The sequence below is a fragment of the Nomascus leucogenys genome, chromosome 11 (assembly GCF_006542625.1).
Source record: "Nomascus leucogenys isolate Asia chromosome 11, Asia_NLE_v1, whole genome shotgun sequence".
Taxonomy (NCBI): Eukaryota; Metazoa; Chordata; class Mammalia; order Primates; family Hylobatidae; genus Nomascus; species Nomascus leucogenys.
The window spans coordinates 31,432,733-31,454,434 of NC_044391.1; positions in this window are offsets into that span (position 1 = coordinate 31,432,733).

The window sequence follows — 21,702 nt, forward strand, 5'->3', positions numbered from 1 at the left end:
ATGGACTATTACTGCAAACATTCAGAATTATGTTTCAAAACCAACTTGGAAGTAGGGGAATTGTAACTTGGCTTTTCAGCTTTGCCACAGCTGCAGTCTCATATTGAATACTTTCTTCACTTGGCTTCTAGAAGACTACACCCTGTGTTTCTTCTACATTACAATGTTCTCCTCCTTTGGTGTTTTTTGTTAAATCCTCTCCCTCTAGATGTTGAAGAGCCGCAACCTCCATACCTCTTCATTTCTCTATCAAAACTCACTTTCTAGTAAGCCAATACTTTTCATGGCTTTAAATTTACCCAGACATGGAAGACCACCAAAATTGTATCTCCAGCCTGCACATGGCCCCTCCATTCCAAATGCTTATCTAAAAACGAACACCTTTACTTGTACATTCATTAGGCATCTCAAACATTTTTTTTTTTTTTTTTTTGAGACGGCGTCTTGCCCTGTCACCCAGGCTGGAGTACAGTGGCACAATCTCGGCTCATTGCAGACTTTGCCTTCCAGGTTCAAGCAATTCTCGTGCCTCAGTCTCCCATGCAATGGGGATTACAGACGTGCCCCACTGCACCTGGCTAATTTTTGTATTTTAGTAGTGACAGGGTTTTGCTATGTTGGACAAGCTGGTCTCAAACTCCTGGACTCGGGGGATCCGCCCACGTTGGCCTCCCAAAGTGCTGGGATTACAGCCATGAGCTACCATGCTCAGCCTAGCCATCTCAAACTTCTTATGTCCAAAGCAAAGATTAATTAATCTCTTCTCTAGTGTTCTTCATCTCAGGATCTGGTTCCACCATTCACCCATTTGCTGAGGTTTATAATTCTCATCTCCCTTCTTTTTTGTATCCCATATGCATTCCATTATCAAATTCTTTTGAATCTGTCTTCAAATTATATCTCCAATATAAGCTACCATTTCTGTCTACTTTTGCTACTATCATCCTATTAAGACATATACTCTCTCTCCTATATTCCTTTAATAGCCTGCTACCTGATCTCCCTGCTTCCACTCTTAGCCCTACATTGTACTATAACAGCCAGAGTGAATCTACTTAACATATCAAATTATGTCACTGCCCTGATCTAATATTCTCCAATGGAAGAAATCCAAAGAGGTCAACAGAGCCTTCTCAATAAGTTACAGTTAATATGCCCTTGATATTTATTTATAGATTCTTACACATTCTTAATTTTCTATAATAATCATATAATCATTTGTTCCATTTGAAAAAGAGAGAATATATACATATATGTATATATATCCTACTTTCAATATTTTAGAATAATTGGCTTGGCATGTTAGGATCATAAAAAGAGTTAACACTGTTATAAAAAGAACATTTAAAAGACATTTTAAAATGAGAAACAGTTTGTTCCATTGCAATATATAGATATTTTATTTCATTTATTGCAGAGTGAAATTAATAAGATTATACAGAAATAGTGTCAGAAAAATACCTATTATCTTTTATTGTATATGAAAATAATTGCTAAGTTATATGGTTTACTTCAAAATATCCAAGACCATAAAAAATTCCTTCTATTTGTCTTCAAATATTAAAAAGACAGAAGACATACCTGGAAACATCGTTGTTGAGAATGACCACACTGAAAACCTGAAAATGAAAGCTAAGTGACCATGTCATTAAACTGATAATGTATAGGTTAGAATTAATGTAGACTCAGTGTTTGGTATTATTGCTTTCCTGGTTATTTTGAGTAAATAGAAACCATACATAAAATTTTGATAAAATATGGATTTTACATCCCCATAATTTACCATAAACTCATTGAATATTAGAGATTTAAAGAAACTAAGACCCTATATGGAAGAATTTATTTCATGTCACATAAGAAAACTGAGACCCAGAGACCACAAACCACTTTTCTTAAGTTTGGCAACAGAAATTAATAAAACAAATGCTTGAAGTTAGTAATCCTAACACATCATCTATTGCTTATTATTGCATAATCGATGATGATAAATTTCCCTAAACTGGCATTGTCCTGCACACTTTGGCGATGTTCTTTAATGTAAACAAAAATCCTGAAATTCGCATTGTAACCCAAGGGATCCAAAACTTGTGAACACAGGAAGATGGGAGATAGCCATCAGTCAGGGATAAGAATATGTCACTGATCATCACTTTCTTCTTTATGCTTACTTACTTCCAGATTTCACTCCTAGGTTGGCAGTTGCCAAAATCGGGCATTGTCTCAATGTCTCAATGTTACAAGCAATGAGAGAGGCTAAAACACAAAGGGAGATGGACATATAAATGGGGCAGGTCATCTATTTTCTAGTCAAAGCCACCATATTATTGTACAATCTCAGCAGGAAAGGATCTTAAAGACCATCTGATGACATTTCACAAAAGATGCATATGAATCTCTATGGAATGCTTTTCAAGTGCTTCTCTAGGTTATGACTGGACACATTTTTGTGAAAATAGAAATATTATTTCTTATGAAATACTTTATAACTTTGAATGATTCCTTTTAAAAATTTAGATTCAAGGATGATATGGTTTGGCTGTGTCCCCAACCAAATCTCATCTTGAATTGTAATCTGCATAATTTCCATGTGTCATGGGAGGGACCCAGTGGTAGATCCTTGAATCATGGGGGTTGTTTCCACCATACTGTTCTCATGATAGTGAGTGGGTTCTCATGAGATCTGATTATTTTATAATCATCTGGCATTTCCCCTGCTAGCACTCATTCTCTCTCCAGCCACCCTGTCAAGAGGTGTCTTCCACCATGATTGTGAGTTTCCTGAGGTCTCCCCAGCCATGCAGAACTGTGAGTCAATTAAACCCCTTTTCTTTATAAATTACCCAGTCTCAGGTATTTCTTCACAGCAGCATGAGAATAAACTAATATAGTAAATTGTTCCCAAGAGGCGAGTTACTACAAGATACCTGAGAGTGTGGAAGCAACATTGGAACTGGGTAATAGGCAGAGGCTGGAACAGCTTGGAGGACTTAGAAGAAGACAGAAATATGTGGGAAAGTTTGAAACTTCTTAGAGACTGGTTGAATGCCTTTGGTCAAAATGCTGATAGTGCTCTGAACAATAAAGTCCAGGCTGAGGTGATCTCAGATGGAGATGAGAAATTTGTTGAGAACTGGAGTAAAAGTCACTCTTCCTATGCTTTAGCAAAGAGACTGGTGGCTTTTTGCCCCTGCCCTAGAGATCTGCAGAACTTAGAACTTGAGAGAGATGATTTAGGGTATCTGGCAGAAGAAATTTCTAAGCAGCAAAGCATGCAAGAGGTGACAAATCAAAAAGTTTGAAAAATTTGCAGCCTGACAATGCGATAGGAAAGAAAAACCCATTTTGTGGGGAGAAAGCTAAGCCTGCTGCAAAAGTTTGCATAAGTAACAAGGAGCTGAATGTTAATCACCAAGACAATGGAGAAAATGTCTCCAGGACATGTCAGACACCTTTATGGCAGCCCCTCCCATCACAGGCCCAGTGGCCTAGCAGTGAAAAATGGTTTTGTGGGCCAGAGTCAGGGCCTCCCTGGTCTGTGAAGCCTCAGGACATGGTGCCCTCCGTCCCAGCTGCTTCAGCTTTGGCCATGGCTAAAAGGAGCCAAGGTACAGCTCAGGCCATTGCCTCAGAGGGTGCGAGCCCCAAACTTTGGTGGCTTACATAGGGTGTTGGGCCTGCAGATGCACAGAAGTCAAGAACTGAGGTTGGGGAACCTCTGCCTAGATTTCAGAGGGCATATGGATAAACCTGGATGTCCAAGCAGAAGTTGGCTGCAAGGGCAGAGCCCTCAGGGATAATCACTGCTAGGGCAGTGGAGAACGCAAAATGTGGGACTGGAGTCTCTACACAGAGTTCCCACTAAGCCACTGCCTAGTGAAGCTGTGAGAAGAGGGCCACTGTCCTCCAGACCCCAGAATGGTAGATCCACTGACAGCTTGTATCATGCACCTGGAAAAGCTGCAGACACTCAATGCCAACTCATTAAATCAGCCAGGAGGTGGGTTGTACCCTGCAAAGCCAAAGGGGAAGAGCTGCCCAAGGTCTTAGGAGCCCAAGTCTTGTATCAGTGTGACCTGGATGTGAGACACAGAGTCAAATGAAATCATTTTGGAACTTTAAGGTTTAATGATTGCTCTATTGGATTTTGGACTTGCATGGGGCCCATCGCCCCTTTGTTTTGGCCAATTTCTCCCATTTAGAATGGGTGTATTTACCCAATGCCTGTACCCCCATTGTGTCCAGGAAGTAACTAACTTGCTTTTGATTTTACAGGCTCATAGGCAGAAGGGACTTGCCTTGTCTCAGACAAAACTTTGAACTTGGATTTTTGGGTTAATGTTGGGAGGAGTTAAGACTTTGGTAGACTGTCAGGAAGGCAAAATTGTGTTTTGAAATATAAGGACATGAGATTTGTGAGGGGCCAGGGGCAGAATGATATAGTGTGTCCCCACCCAAATCTCATCTTGAATTGTAATCCCCATAATCCCCTTGTGTCATGAGAGGGACTCAGTGGGAGGTAACTGAATCATGGGGCTGGTTCCCCCATGCTGTTCTCATGATAGTGAGTGAGTTTGCACAAGATCTGATGGTTGAATAAGCATCTGGCATTTCCCCTGCTGACACTCATTCTTTTCCTGCTGTCCTGTGAAAAGGTGACTTCTGCCATGATCATTAAGTTTTGTGAGGCCTCCCCAGTCATGTGGAACTGTGAGCTAATTAAACCTCTTTTCTTTGTAAATTACCCAGCTTGGGTATTTCCTCACAGCAGCATGAGAATGGACTAATACAAGGGGGACTAATACAAGTTTGTTACATGGATATATTGCATTACACTGCAGTTTGGGGTACAAATAATCCCATCACCCAGGTATTGAGCATAGTACCCAATAGGTAGTATTTTAGCCCTTACCCTCCTCCTCCTCCCTCACCACAGTATCCCCTAGTGTCTGTTTTTCTCATTTTTATGTCTATATGTACCCAAAGTTCAGTTCCCATTTATTAGTGAGAGCATGTGGTATTTGGTTTTCTGTTCCTATATTAATTCAATTAGGAAAATGGCCTCCACCTGCATGCAGGTTGTTGCAAAGGACATAATCTCATTCTTTTTTATGGCTGCATCTTTGACTAATTATACACTTTAAAATCATTTTAAATATCTTCCAGTGAACTTCTCCCTATGATCCTAATTTATGAATTTTTTAAATCTCTCAATACATAGATATATACATGGGTGCATGTGTGTGTGTGTGTGTGTGTGTGCATGTGTGTATGTGTGTGAAGAGTTAACCTCTCTAGTTGAAATCTGAATAGGACACAGTCTCAAATAATTATCACTTTCATAATGAAAATAGTAATTTTTATTATATCTAGGAGTTAAGAAAATTCTTGTGCCAGACTTTGTGTAAAACATTTACTCACATTATTTCGTGCAACTATACAACAAACTAATGAAATAATATTATTAATCCCAATCTTTGTGACTGACAGAGGTTATATAACCTGCCCTAGGTCACACAGCTACTAATGGTAAAGCAATTTGAATTCAGATTCTTTGTTCTCTGCTACTTTCCAGTATTAATACAATACTCTGTTAATGCAAACTGAGAATGAATTGGCTATTTTGTTACATACCTCACGCCAGACATACACTAAGCTTACTGCTGATTATAAAACAAAAGTAAAATAAAACAGAACATGATAATATTTATTATATTGCTTTGAATATTTACACTTTTAAAAATATGGTTCTACTTAAGATATGTGTAATTATTTACTCTTGTAGACATCTTATGTCTGTTGGTGTTATCACTGTTGTTAAAGAGGTATTCACAGTCTCACAAGTTAAGATTGTCATAATGAGAAATCAAATAAAATCATACTGACAAATGGACTTAAGCTAATTTTTGTTCTTCCCTAAAACTTTAATTTTTTTTCAATTCAAGCAATGATGAGATATAATTTCGATATTCCAGTTGGAAAAGAAAAATAGACCTCTCTCCAAAACTGAATTTGATATTCCTTTGATCTTCAGACATTATCTCAGTTTTTTAAAAATCACAGCAAAATGCAAACTACAGAAACTGATGACCCACCTAGTTGTGAGTTTTGATTCAATGTCATGTAATTAGTTATAGAATAAGTTTGGTAATCTTGTTAAGGCATCTTATTTCGTATCTTGGCAATTTTGAGTTGCTAGGTGTCAGAACGTGTATTTTTATTGGAAATAACAATTTTTCCTAAATGAGACCATTGTTTTACAAAATAAGAAAAATCTTGTTCAAAAGTTTTCATTTGTGTCATATTTGAAAGTTCAAAAGTATGGTATATTATATTGTATGCTATATTTATTATTCCTTGAAAGATAAGGAAACTAATGTATATTTTCAGATATTTTAAGTTTTAATGGGTACTTGTAAAGAGAAGAAAGGTAATTATTTCACATATAAAACTTCAAAAATATTAAATTTGGGGTAATTTCATATATGTGATTTTTATCCATTCTAATTATTTCCTTAATAAAGATACCAACTGTGTCTCCAAATATCTAAGGCAAGAAAACTTCTCATCTATCTTTCATTAGGAGAAGCGATGACCCTTTCTGCTCAAAAAACGCTTTAGGCTAATACTGCCCTGCAACAGAACTCAACTGCACATGGCAAATTAGTGAAACAACTTGGTTACTTTAATGCCCATTCTAGAGCAAGTAGAATGCTTACATATATTTTTAATATTTCTAGGAAAGTAATGTTTCTTTACCCATTTACTTATGCTGGCAATATTATTCTAATTAAAAAAGTAATTACATGCTATTATTTAACAAATCTCACAGCTATGTACAAAAGCTCCCATGTTAATCAATTATAATCGAAAGAGTAGGAAATACAACAATTAGATTTAAAACATTTGTAGTTATTTAAAATTATTTTGTTTCTTGTACTGTTTGATATAACTAAAAGTCTCCAGGCATAAAAACCTGACCAAAAGAATAACTAGTTATAATTTCTTACATCTACATAAAAATAATTTGACTTTTATTTCCTGGAATTGTTAAAAAAGAAGCACTCTAATATGTATTTCCCCTAGTTTCTGTAGTCTCCGTATGTTAACTATCACTCATAAACTTCCTTCCCTGTCCCATGTTTCATCTACTTCATTTGATTATTGTGTTATTGTGCCCTGAAGTTTTTCTCTCATCCATTGTAATTAAAGTCCAACTATTATTATGTTCCACATTGGATAGTAAGCTGATTTGAGTATAGACATTTATTTATTTTTCTCCCCAAAGATATGTGATATTTACCTATTGAACTTATGTAACAATAAAAGTTAATAGAAAGTAAGAGCAGAAAAGGGATGGAAATTTACATAGCTAAAGTAGCATCTCTTTTACAGAAGAACAGAATAATGGAATAATTTTCTGATGTTTCCTAAAAGAGGTTTGTTTTTATTAATTGAATTTCTATGAAGTGAAACATTAATTATTTGTTAGGAAGTTTAGGAAAGCATAAAGTATGTTTTAGAAAGACAACTCATTTTCTTTAAATTGGCAACAAGTTAACCATTCTTTCCAGTCTTGACAATTACCAAATAAATTAAAAGGAAACACTGTCCCAGTATCAGATTATTTTGCTAAACATTTGGATAAATAGAAGTAATGACTTCTGGCCGGGCGCAGTGGCTCACGCTTGTAATCCCAGCACTTTGGGAGGCCGAGGCGGGTGGATCACGAGGTCAGGAGATCGAGACCACGGTGAAACCCCGTCTCTACTAAAAATACAAAAAATTAGCCGGGCGTGGTGGCGGTCGCCTGTAGTCCCAGCTACTCGGAGAGGCTGAGGCAGGAGAATGGCATGAACCCGGGAGGCGGAGCTTGCAGTGAGCCGAGATTGCGCCACTGCACTCCAGCCTGGGCGACAGAGCGAGACTCTGTCTCAAAAAAAAAAAAAAAAAAAAAAATACAGATTTCTGGGCCCCATTTCTAGAGCTTCTAACTCAGTGAGTCTGGGCTGGCTCCCGATAATTTTCATTTCTAAGAGTTCACTGCTGCTGTTGATGCTGCTGGTCTTGGAAACATACTTTGAAAATCACTGGCCTACTTTGTTAATCATCATTATTACAAATCAATTATCAATTAATCAGAGTTAAGAAAATATATAAATATTTGTCTCTATAGATAACATATGCATATAATTAAAAATTTTACTTTGGATCTTGATGCTAAGGGAGTCTTGAAACTGAGAAAGATAAAATAGTAATAGAAATTAAGGTAGTTTAAATTTTTTACTTACACAAATTTTGAGGGAAGAAAATCACCTTGGAAGACTATGAAAATTAGCTTGCCAACATATATTTAATAGCAGACACGGCCACTTTTATTGTGGGAGTTTAGGGGACACTTATTGTATTGACTAACACGGTCCTTCCCTTGGTCAGAGACCACTAATTTCATATGAATGTTCTAAATATCTTTTCACTGTGGAATTACTATTTGTTGCCCACCAGGCATGAAGTTGATGTTGAGAAAAGATTTTCATTTATTTACTACTGAGTTGGATGAATAAAAGTAAGAGATCACAAAGACAATTTTCAGACAAATAAATAAAACAATGTAGCAATTCATATATGGCAGAAGTTAAGGAAGGAACTTAACTTGGTCCTCGGTCACTAAGTGATCCTTGACCACATAAAGTGGTCAAAGAAGTTATTTGAAAACACGGAAAAGTGCCTATCGACACCTTACACCACTGTGTGCTGTAAAGCTATTGTTTATTCTTCAAATTGTATGTGCCCAGAAAAGCTGGAGAAAATACAGTAAGCTCTTATCAGTACCTTTACCAATAGAAAATGTCATAAGGGACAATCTCAAATAATCCAATGAAAGATTCGTCACTCCCATTAACACTTAACTTTATGTTAATAAAAACAACTACATTTGTTTGTATTATTTGTTAATTAAAATTATTACCATTTTTAAAACCAGGCTAAAGAAAAAGACATGAGGATGCTCTACTGGCCTCGTTGTTGTTTCCTGTGCACCGAGGGACTCAGATGCTTCTGGGCTTTGCACTGACATTTTTCTATGTTAGGAACTCTCTTCACACAGATCATCACTGCATTCAGTGTCTCACTATGCTCAATTGTCATCTCTTCCAAAAAGACCATTTCTAAAATTGCACAACCCTGTAACTCTCTGTCCTGTTAGCCAGTTTGATTTATTAACGCAACGTATTTCTTTATAATTTTTAATTTTTTTAATTGTTTTTATTGTTTGAGACAGAGTTTCACTCTTGTTGCCCAGGCTGGAATGCAATGGCATGATCTCGGCTCACTGCAACTTCCACCTCCCAGGTTCAAGTGATTCTCCTGCCTCAGCCTCCCGAGTAGCTGGTGTTACAGGCACCCACCACCACACCTGGCTAATTTTTTGTATTTCTGGTAGAGGTGTGGTTTCACCATGTTGGCCAGGCTGGTCTCGAACTCCTGACTTCAGGTGATCCACCCGCCTCAGCCTCTCAAAGTGCAGAGATTACAGGCCTAAGCCACCATGCCCAGCCACTTAACATATTTCAATGAGGCTATAACACTAGCATATCTAAGAAGTCCCATTAGTTTATTTACTATATGGTAGTTTTAAAATAGATTTTAAAAAGCCCTGACTCTCCTTCCTTCAAAAGGTAAGCCCAAATTCAGTCCTCTTGAATGTGGGTCAGACTTGATGACTACTAATGAATAGAATTTGGCAGAATTGGCAGTGAGTCGAAGCCTCTCGAGTTGCTTCCTCTGAGGGAAGTCAGCCACCAGGTATATTCATGAAGCCTGTGCAGAGGCCCATGCAGGAAAGAAGTGAGGCTTCCTGCCAACAGTCATCACCAACTTGCCAGCAATGTAAGTGAACCAACTTGTAAGCGAATCATTTAACTCCAGTCAAGCTTTCAGATAACTATAGTACCCGGAAACATTTTGATTGCAATCTCATGAAAGAACACAAGCCGAAACTGCGCAGCAAAGAAACTCTGTAATTCCTGATGTTACAAATCAGTACACAGCTAATACCGCTAATGAAAAAGTACGGCCAATTTTACTAACAAAATTCTCTCTTATCATACAAAATTCCATTTTATATTTAATGAAAGAGATCTTTGAAACTAATTTAGACTCAGATTTTAATCATATATCACTCTTGTGCATACTCATAAAAAGAAATTGCAACTGAAAGAAATTGATGATAAACTTAAAACTTCTTCACATTTAGTATCCAATTTCTCTGACTATATTTTCAACTTAGTATGATCAGCATCTGTGTTTTTCAACACAAGACATCTGCAGTGTCCTTAGAAGTGTTGATGAGGAGAATTTTTTAAAGGAATTATACTATTTTCTTTAAACTTTTCTTCTAGGTGGTTGACCCTCATTATGCAAGTTTTGTTGTTAGTGATTTCTCAATCTTACCAAGCTGTCAGGTGATAAAAATCATGTTACTCTTATTTCCTGGTCAATAGTGACTATAAGATGCTTCTGCAGCCAGACATCAACATGTTAAAAAATACATTTTAGAATTAATGAAATAGAGAATATACAAATATATTTATTTGTTAATTATAATTATCCCTGCTAAAATGTGAAATGCAGTGACTTTGTCTTGTGTACAGTTGCATCCAAAGTGCCTGGCACATAGTAAGTGTGGAATAAATATTTATCAAGTGACTGAATAAAGAAACACATGCATACATAAAATTACGGTATCATGTATACTAAGTAAGAGCATTCCTGGTTTGTCATCTATGTAAACCAAAAATTTTAACCAAATATTGTAGTAAATTTTCTTTAAAAATTAAAGTGTAAGACTGAAAATTATCAACATTACCTTTAGGTAACTTAAGATCATTGTTTTGATTGATATTTATTATTTGACATTCCTATTGCTATAGGTTATATAGGAAACACTAAAATGTTGTACTGCATGAAACCCTCAATGGAGCTTTTTTTAAGCAATCCTAAAACTGCATTTTGAACTTACATAAATTTCTAGAATCTGGTATATTAGTTAACTTACATAATATAAGTGTTTAAACAAAATGTTATCTCACTTTAAAACTGTTTCCATTCCAGATGTAGGTTATGAAGGGAACATCCACCTTTCAGCATCCTCCATTTTGCTTTCATACAACAACTGCTCACATGTGACTATTTCTACTGCTATGTAAGCCAACTATTTCCCATGTCTATATTACAGACACACTATCAAGAAATAGGAACTGTTCAATGTGGCACATATTTTCCAGGAACTGTGTCCATTTTGCAGAGACAATATGTTTTCATCACCTCAAGGATGACTGACCATGCAGTCAAAAAACAAAGGCCAATCCCCAACAAGTGATGCCAGCTAAAGAACTTTCCCATATAGAGTGAGACCACAATTAATAACAGTTTTACAGCCCTATAAAGCTCAAAACAAATATGAATAAAATGAACAGGCATCCCTGTAAAAGTCAAGAAGACAAGTCAGAGGTATATTGATTGACTGGAATGTTAATATATTAATAACATTGATGACATAAGTGATTTATTTCGTTGACAGAATTCAGAATGAGATTCATTTATCCTCATCTCCTACTCATCCATCAGTAGGATATTGTCCCAAGTAGTTGGCCTTCTATTACCAATTTAAGGTTTTTTATAGTAATTATATTAGAGAAAGAATGCATTATGGTTGTCGTTCACTATATTATACATAAAATATAAACAAAATTAATGTTTTGTATAAACTAATATGTTATAATATTCAAATGATAGTTCTATTACTTCGTTTTACTTATTTTATACTGCACTAACTCCTACCCTCTCCAAATTACCTAGTTTGGAAAGACAATTAATTTTAATTCTACACTAATACTCTTCTCTTCAAAAAGAAGGATGATAATAAGCCCCTGGTAAAAATGAATACAGTTTAAATAATGTCCACTTGATATGTAAGATCTCCAATATTTAATCAGATAACATCAATAAATTCCAATGTGTGCACACTTCAGAGAAGATGGATGAGTATAACCATATATTGGCCTGGAAGCTTTCTCTACTTCTTCAGAAGCTCCTAAAGACCCATTTTGGAATCTGAATAGTTCAATGAGAGTATCTTACCAATAGAGACAGATTACAGTGGAAAAGTAATAGAAGAGCAGCCTCTACACAACTGGCCAGAATATGTGACACTTAGATCCAGTTCTAAAGACATAAATGAATAAAGAAGAAATTTAGGGCAGATGACAGAGGACACATATATGAATGGGGAGAGAATATAAGGTACATGGAGGTAAATATGTCAAAAGAAGTTGGGGTAAGAACATTAAAATGTTGTGGATATTACAATGGAGTTTTAATTTTATTCTTCAAAGGAAGAGTGACCAAAGAGTCTTAAACTGGAAAAGAAATGATCAAATATGCAAATTAAAGAGAGATCACTCTGACAGCTGTATGAAGAATGGTCAGGAAACCAGAGGTGGTTAGGACATCAAAACAGGCCAGCCAAAACTTTTAGACATCTCAAAAGCTTCAAGATCCAAAGGGATACATCTCTAATTATAAAATTTAAGACCCTGTAACTTGTAAAGGTATTGTGTGACTAAAATTTTCTCCAGTTTTTTTAGATGACAATGTACAAAGTTATTGCTACATAGTATATTAACAGAAAAAGACAATGATAAAGTTAAAACATACCTAATTCAACAAACTAACCAGAAGCTGATGAGTTTCTCACCTCAAGAGATGGACACTAGAGGTGTAAACATATATTTCAATAAAGCCAATGCATTTTTCAAATATGTGTTTTGATTGCTATTAAGTGTAAGTCACTTAATATAATGGCTTAATGTTAAGCCATTATATTAGGTATTACATTAGATGCTAAGGCATTATGTTAGATGCAGGGGCTGGGGAAGAAATGGAATAAAAATCAAGGGGTAAAGATAAAAAAAATAAGGCTACTGATGGACATAAATTACTTTTGTGTTTCCATTTTTAGTTCTTCAGTAGTTTCATTCATTTTCTTACTATCTTAAAGCACTTTACGATAGCATGGTTTGGAAGGAGAAATAATTTTAGAACCCAAGCACTGTTAGTCTTGGTGACAAAGGGCCTTCAAGGGATGAGAATGAAAGGAATCAAAAAATATTTTTATGCATATCTACTCGACCTGAATGCTATATGCCTCACTCACTGATTAAATCAGGTCCTGGTGCTACTGGAGTTTAAAATAATGACTGAGAAAATTAGAACAAGTCTTAAATTTACTGATAATTTTGGCAGATGTTGAAATCGGGTCCATGTGCAGCTTAGCCCATTATGCTTCAGTGGTTTTTAATGTACAATGTGCTTTAAGATTTTTTTTCTCCAGATAGAAATTGTCTGCCTTAACCTTCAGAGAAATTGTATCCTCAATGAAAGATCAGATTAAATGGAATAAGTGCTTGCTTACACATTTGGATTAAGAGAGTGCAGCTGAAAGGATGCTTAAAATGTATCTTTAAACCTAAGTGCAAAATTTCCATATATACCTTGAAATATGTATTGGGGTGTTAAATGTGCTCAGTAAGCTAAGCAATGTGTTAGATAATTAATAAACATTTAACAGCATTGATTTTTACAGCCTGCTTTATTGAACTTCTTATCAGTATTGAGCAGATGGGTCATAACTATGAAAAATTATATTTTAAACACGATTACTATATGTGGATTATGTTTGAAAAATACTGTTCAGTGAAGCATTTACAAATGTAATTTAATGCACAGAGCAAGACCCCAAAGTTAAGGTAATTTTTCTTGCATTAAATACAAAGGTACTTAACTGATATATAAAGAACATTATGGAGTTGTTTAAAAATGAATGAAAAAACAACCCCCTATATGAAAGAATAAAGTAGTATGTACAGTATCAGCTAGGAGTAAACAATTAATTGATTTTTGCTTTTACTTAGCATATAACAAATTCATTCTAATTACTTTTTAATATTATTCTTGATATTAAAAATATGTTTGAATTTTTATATTACTACTATAGAAATTGGTATTACTATAATAATCTCTTGGAATGACAACTACTGTTTTATAAGCCTTAAATTGCAGTGCGCACACACACACACACACACACACACAGAGTCAAACATTAACTCATTCCTGATACAGGACTGAGATAATGTGAAAAGCCCTAATACTTTTTTTTTGCAATTTTTTTCCAAATGAATTTGTTAGTATTTACATATTTCAGCCATTATTTTATTATGACACAAATATATTTAAGATAAACACTGTAAAGTGTAGGTTATCCTTTTTAGAAAGTGGTAGGACCAAAACAGATGATTATTGAACCTATCACAATTTTCAAGAAAGGTAACCAGCCTCTAGCATCGTCCCCAAGAATCCATGCTTTCTGCTATTCAAACTTTTGTGTAGTTAGTATGTCACCTTTGACATCTGATTATGAAAAGCCTGTAGCTTCAGTCTTGGTCCCTCTCTCTCTCTTTCTTCCCCACTCCTACCACTGCCGGCTCAGCTTTCTGATTGTTCACTCTGAGGGAAGCCATATTCCATTCCAAACAGTCCCAGAAGAGGCCACTGTAGCAAAGAACTGAAGTCCTTGGCTAACAGCCAGTGAAAAAAACAGATGCTGTCAATAACCAGGAAAGTGAGTTTGGAAGTGGGTCCTTCCCTAGTCAACTCTCCAGACAAAACTGTGGCCACAATACACTTCATGTGGGACCTTGAGTCAGAACTACTCAGCTAAGACTCTCCCAGAATTCTGGTTCACAGAAATTGTCAGATAATATTTATTTTAATCTCCTGAGTTTGGGGATAATTTGCTACAAAGCAATTAATACACCAGACGACATATCTATCCAATTGTACCCAAGAGACATCAGGCTTGATAATATGAGATGTACATAAAGAGTGGTCAGCATGCGAATGCTTAGCATATTTACCATCTAGTTAAAATAATTAAGATATATACAAATAACATAAGACAGTCAAGAAAAAATGTGTACTAAAATAATGATATTAAGAAAATGACATTGAAACAGAGGAAGTAGAGTCATTTTTGTTGAGGAGCTGCGTAAAGCCATATAGAAATGGTACAAGTGAACTGATGTGTGGCTGATGACTATGATTTGTACATAAGGCATTCCAGGATGAAGAAAAAGTTTGCACAAATGCATAAAAATGGTAAAGTACAGAGTGTACAAAAAAATCAGAAAAAAACTTAGTCGGACTAACTATATAGCAGCATATGTAATAGATTAGAAAAGTAATACCTACTCATGAGACATAGAATGTATTAATATTCCAAGTCTAGCATAAATTAGGTGATTTGGGGAACCACAATTTATCTAAACTTTCATATATGCTTCTGTTAAAGTGTCAGCAATTTTGATATATTCATGGTCTTGCAAAAGCATCTGTATTATAGGTTAGGATGCCCTTGCAATGCTATTTCACTGCTAATCTATTACCAACAATCAATTGGATATATGCAAAAAGTGAAAAAATTGCATCTGAGAAACAAAGATAAAACTGAAAAAGTTTATAATTTTCTGGAGTTTATACTTGAGCATAGTCATGGATATTAAGTTATGTTCAGCATTCCAACTCTCAGGAATTGGTAGTAATTGCCTAGATATCTGTGTTGGATAGGAACATAGGCTATATCTGAGTTTATAGACAAATTGTGCCAGGATCATTTTGGAACGTCTGCCATGGTAACAAGAGAGGAAAGAGGTGGCATTTATACATGCTATTTGCCATATTTGTACATGAAAGAAGAGGTAGAACATACACAGGAAAAGAAGACCATAAAGTGATTATGTTAACTCAAGCTGTGACACATTTACAATAATAATTGTTATTAACATTTTTTAAAATATTTAAAATATTAAGATTTGATTATTATAGAAAGCTTTAGAAGAACAGAACTCAAGTTCAACCAATCCCCGAGCCATGCAGGCATTGGATTCTAGCAGTATTATGGATCGATTTATTTGTAACTATTATATTTGGTCCGATAGTTTCCACACTATCCCCATAGGTAACAAACTAAGCAAATCAGTTGAGAATGCATTTATTTCCAAGTCATAGATACTTTACTAACTGTAAGTTGAACAAAGAGGGGTTCTTTTCTTTACATATGAAAAAATCCATAGATACACAGTTCTGGCATTCCTTCTGGTTTTCGGTGATGACATAGTAGCCTCATCTGTTTCTACCTCCCTTATCTGCCAAAAGCATGCTAGCATCTCACCTCATGTTTATTGGCTTCTGGTTACAAAGACTGGTATAGCTCTGGACACCAAGTCTAGGCTCAAAGTAAAAGCGTGATAGAAGGGGAAGGAAGGGCCCAGACATAGTTCACTCCTTTTAACAAGACATCAGATATCACCATAAATTTTATTGTGCAGAACTTAGTCCTTTCTAGTTGTAAGCAAGGCATTATCTGTTACTTAGGGATAGGTACATTGCTACTCCAAATAAAGTCAGCACATGGATACTAAAGAAAAAGAGAAGAATGGATAATTTGTAAGCAATAAACCATGCTTGTTTCACTAAGCATAACGTTACACAAAATGTATGCGGTAAGCCCACAGAATTTATTTTGAAGAATCATTTAATGAATTATGTTATCCTTGACAGTTGTAAAAAGAATTATTATTCATTCACCAATAATTTATAAATCACCTATTATGTGGCAAGCCCTTTTAAAGTTCTAGGAATGTAAACATTCTGAGGTTTATTTTGGAAACAAGTTACTTTTCAAAAGCCAAATATATCAGAATTTGCATTTTTAATATAATCTTGGAAAACTAAAGCATTGAGTCATTCATAACTATAATAATTAAAATATCAGTATATGAAAGCAATTTTATTTTTATAAACTAGAAAAAACTGACAAGTGAAATAAAAATACCACTTACAATAAAAAACATCAAATACCTACGAATAAATATAACAAAAAAGCCCAACATCTCTACAATGAAAATAACTAAACGTGAGTAAGACAAATTAAACAAGACAAATGAAGAGTAATTCTATATTCATGAATTGGAAAACCTAGTATTTTTAAGATTTCACTTTTACAATTCGACATAAACATTTAATTCCATCCCAGTCAAAAGCCTAGCACATTCTTATGCTGTCTATCCAGTGATAAAAAATGTATATGAAAATGCAACGTATCTGGAATAACCAAGACAATGATGAAGAAGAAAAAGTTCAGAAGCTACCTACCCTATCTTAAAACTTATTAGGAAGCTACAAAAATTAACAAGCACAGAGTTAGCCTAAAGATAGATGGATGTACTAAAGAAAGTTCAGAAATAGATATATACATGCATAGTCATTTCATTTATGACTATTAAATAATTGAGCCAAAGAAATGTACACAAAGAATACACAGTGTGATTCCATTTATTTAAATCTCAAAATCAGGCAAAACTAATGTATAGATTAGAAATCAACATAGTAGTTATTTGGGGCAGAGGAAAAGCTGTAATTGGAAAGGAGGAGAAGAGGGCTTTGGAGGTTCTTGTAATAACCCACTTCTTGCTGTGGGTGCTAGGGTGTTCATTTTGTGAAAATGTAATAAACTGTGCAATTATGATTTTAAGTATTTATATGTGTTATACTTTAATAAAAAAGTTTACGTAAAAATCAATGGTTCCTATGCACCAGCAAGAACCATTATAAATGTTATGTTAAAAAGTAGAACGGATGCTTTTTAATAATAGCCATTCTGACTGGTGTTAGATGGCATCTCATTGTGGTTGTGATTTGCATTTATCTAATGATCAGCGATATTGAGCTTTTTTCATATCCTTATTGGCCGCATGTATGTCTTCTTTAGAAAAAAGTCTGTTCCTTTGACCACTTTTCACTGCGGTTTTTTGTTTTGTTTTGTTTTTTCTTGTAAGTTTGCTTAACTTCCTTATGGATGCTGGATATTAGACCTCTGTCAGATGCATAGATTACAAGTGTTTTCTAGCATTCTGTAGATTGTCTGTTCACTTTGATGATAGTTTATTTTCCTGTGCAGAAGCTCTTTAGTTTAATTAGGTCCATTTGTCAATTTTTTGCTTTTGTTGCAATCGCTTTTGGCATAGTCATGAAATCTGTGCCTGTTCCTATGTCCAGGATAGTATTGCCTAGGTTGTCTTCCAGGATTTTTATAGTTTTGGGTTTTACGTTTAAGTCTTTAATCCATGTTGAGTTGATTTTTCTATATGGTTTAAGGAAGGGATCCAGTTTGAATCTTCTGCATAAAAATAACAGATGCTAGTGAGTTGGGGAGAAAAGGGAACACTTATACGTTGTTGGTGGGACTGTAAATTAGTTCAACCACTGTGGAAAGCAGTATGGCAACTCCTCAGAGTCAAAAACAGAACTACCATTGGACACACAGATCTCATTAGTAGGTATATAACCAGAGGAATATAAATCATTCTATCATAAAGACACACGCATGCAAATGTTTATTGCAGCTTTACTCACAATAGCAAACACATAGAATCAACCCAAATGCCCATCAATGATAGACTGGATAAAGAAAATGTGGTACCTATGAACCATGGAATATTATGCAGCTATAAAAAAACAATGAGATCATGTCTTTGCAGGAACATGGATGGAGCTGGAAGGTATTATCCTTAGCAAACTAACACAGAAACAGAAAACCAAATACCACATGTTCTCACTTATAAGTGGGAACTAAATGATGAGAACTCACAGACACAAGAAAGGGAACAGCAAACACTGGGGTCTTGTTGGGGGTGCTGCTGGAGAGGAGCAGAAAAAACAACTTTTGGGTACTAGGCTTAGTACCTGGGTGACAAGATAATGTGTACAACAAACCCCTGTAACATGAGTTTACCTATATAACAAATCTTCACATGTATCCCTGAAACTAAAAGTTAAAAAGTAAATAAGTAAATTTGATTTCTTCAAAAATGTAAAACTGACCCAATGTACCAAAGATTAAATACCTATAGAACGCCTCAGAATAAATTCAAGATAAAATGTACAAAATCACTACAGATTATAAAATATTGTAACAAAAAAGACTTGGAAAAAAATGAAATGCATACCCTGCTCCTGAATGAGAAGACACACTGTCACAAATGTTGATTAAGCCTCAGGTTCAAATGCAAATTAAAGGGACCTTCAATCTGAATTTCAATATAATTTTTCATGGTATTTCCCAAATTGACTCCTATACATAATACATTTCAAACTAGCCAAGTCAAATCGTAAAAATAAAATAAGAGATGGTTTTGGACTAACATTAAACAACTGATTTTAAAAGTCTGAAATTAGCTCAGAAATAGACAAGTAAATCAAAGGAATAGAAGAGTCCTTGTAAACATACACATACGGGAACTTAGTGTATGTCAAACACAGCATAAGAAACCAGTTAAGAAAGGGTAAACTATTCAGTATCCAATACGGTGGTAACTTTAATTTTTATATGCTGAAGGCATCCTATCTACCAAATACTCAAAATATTCACCTTATCTACCAAATATTTTATATGCTGAAGGCATCCTATCTACCAAATATTCAAAACTAAATTCCAGGTCTAGTTCTATTTAAAACTCCAATTTAAAATATTATCATTGAAAAATTATTAGAAGAAAATATAAGTTAATATCTTTATGATCTCCATGAAGAGGAAGTATTTCTTAGACAAGTCCCTCAAAGAGTAAGTCAGTAAAAAATGATAAATTTAAACATAACAAAATCTGAATAATCTATTTAACAAAAAAATAAAAAGACAAGCAAAATCTGTGAGAAAAAATATAGTATATACTGTATTACATATAAAATATAGGAAAAATAAAATATAGGAAACACTATACTACATATGAAAAAAGATAAGTATATACTATATAAAGAACTTCTGTAAATTAATAAAAACAAATTACAATAGAGAAAAAGAACACATTAAGACAGGTCACAGAACAAGAAATAAGAATGAAAAATATACTGCTATTTTGATAAGATCATTTTGGCTGTGTGGAGAATACAGTGTAGGCAAATAATGCAGAAAATGGGAGACTAGATAGAAGTCTACAGTAATGATCCAGGTGAGAGATACTAATGGTACAGATAGATCAGGGTGTCGCAGTAGAAATTCTGATACATAGCCAGATTCTGTGTATATTCTGTTGATTGTGTCATAGCATTAACTAATGTATTACATGTGGAGTATGACAAAAGAGAAGTGTCAAGAAGAGTTCAAATTGGCTCTGGAGTTAGCATAAGTAACTGAAAATATGAAGTTGCTATTTTCTGAGATGAAAAGTTCATATCAGGAAAAGGTTAATAGGAGAATACCAGAAATTCAATTGTGAATCTGTTAAATTTGAGATGCCTATAAAATATCCAAATATTGGTCAGGCTCAGTGGCTTACGCCTGTAATCCCAGTACTTTGGGAGGCCGAAGCGGGCAGATCACGAGGTCAGGAGATCAAGACAATCCTGGCTAACACAGTGAAACCCCATCTCTACTAAAAATACAAAAATTAGCTGGGGGTGGTGCCAGGCACCTGCTGTCCCTGCTACTTGGGAGGCTGAGGCAGGAGAATGGCTTGAATCCAGGAGGTGGAGGTTGCAGTGAGTCGAGATCACGACACTGTACTCCAGCCTGGGCAACAGAGCAAGACTCCATCTCAAACAAACAAAGAAACAAACAAAATACCCAAGTAGTGTCTCCTCCTTTCTTTCCAGGAGATAGTTAATATATGAATCTGAGTTATGCAGAGAGGAGGGGACCTAGAATTGAACACTGGGCCACTGTAAATTTTAAAAGTTGGGGAAAAGACGAGTAAAGGTGTGAAGTGGGAAGAAAGAGAAGTAAATAAAGCATTCCAAAAGAAAGGGTGGGACTGAATATATCAAAGTCTGCCATTTGTTCAAGTAAAGCCAGGACTGAGAATTTAAATTAAATTAAGTTTAATTTAAACATAACAAAATCTAAATAGTTTATTTAACAAAAAAAAATACTAAAAAGACAAGCAAAAACCTGTGAGAAAAAAATAGATAGTATACACTATATTACATACAAAATAAATTTAAATTAAATTAAACCTAACAAAATGGGCCTTTGAAAACTTGTCAAGAGGTTTAACGAATTGGCAAAGAGTCAGGAGAGGAGGAGAGGAATAAGGAGAACAGAAAACTCTTTGCAGAAATTTTGTTGGAAATATGGTTGTATATGGGGAGAGAAGTAGGACTAAGAATGGTTTGTTGCATATTTGCTTACTGTTAGTAATAAGTGTTCTCCTGAAAGATTTACACACACACACGAGTATATTTATATATGTAGAGTAAAGAGATTTACTATGAGGAATTGGCTTACATGATTGTCAAGTTTGAGAAGTCCCACAATCAGCAATCTGAAGACCAAAGAAAGCAGGTGGTATCATTCACTTCAAGTCCAGGGGTTTCATAATGAATGTTTATTTATTATGGTTTACTATTTTTCCAGGTAAAGGCAGTTGTAGTAGCTTCTACCTGACCTTCCCCACCATAATAGCTCTTACTCCACGGTCAAAAACCAGTGTGGGGATTGTGCCAGTTACTGAGTATTTCCATTCCAATTATGCATTCCAGAACTGGGAAAACAACCACAGGATGAGCTCAGGGATGCACTGGGCCTACTATGAG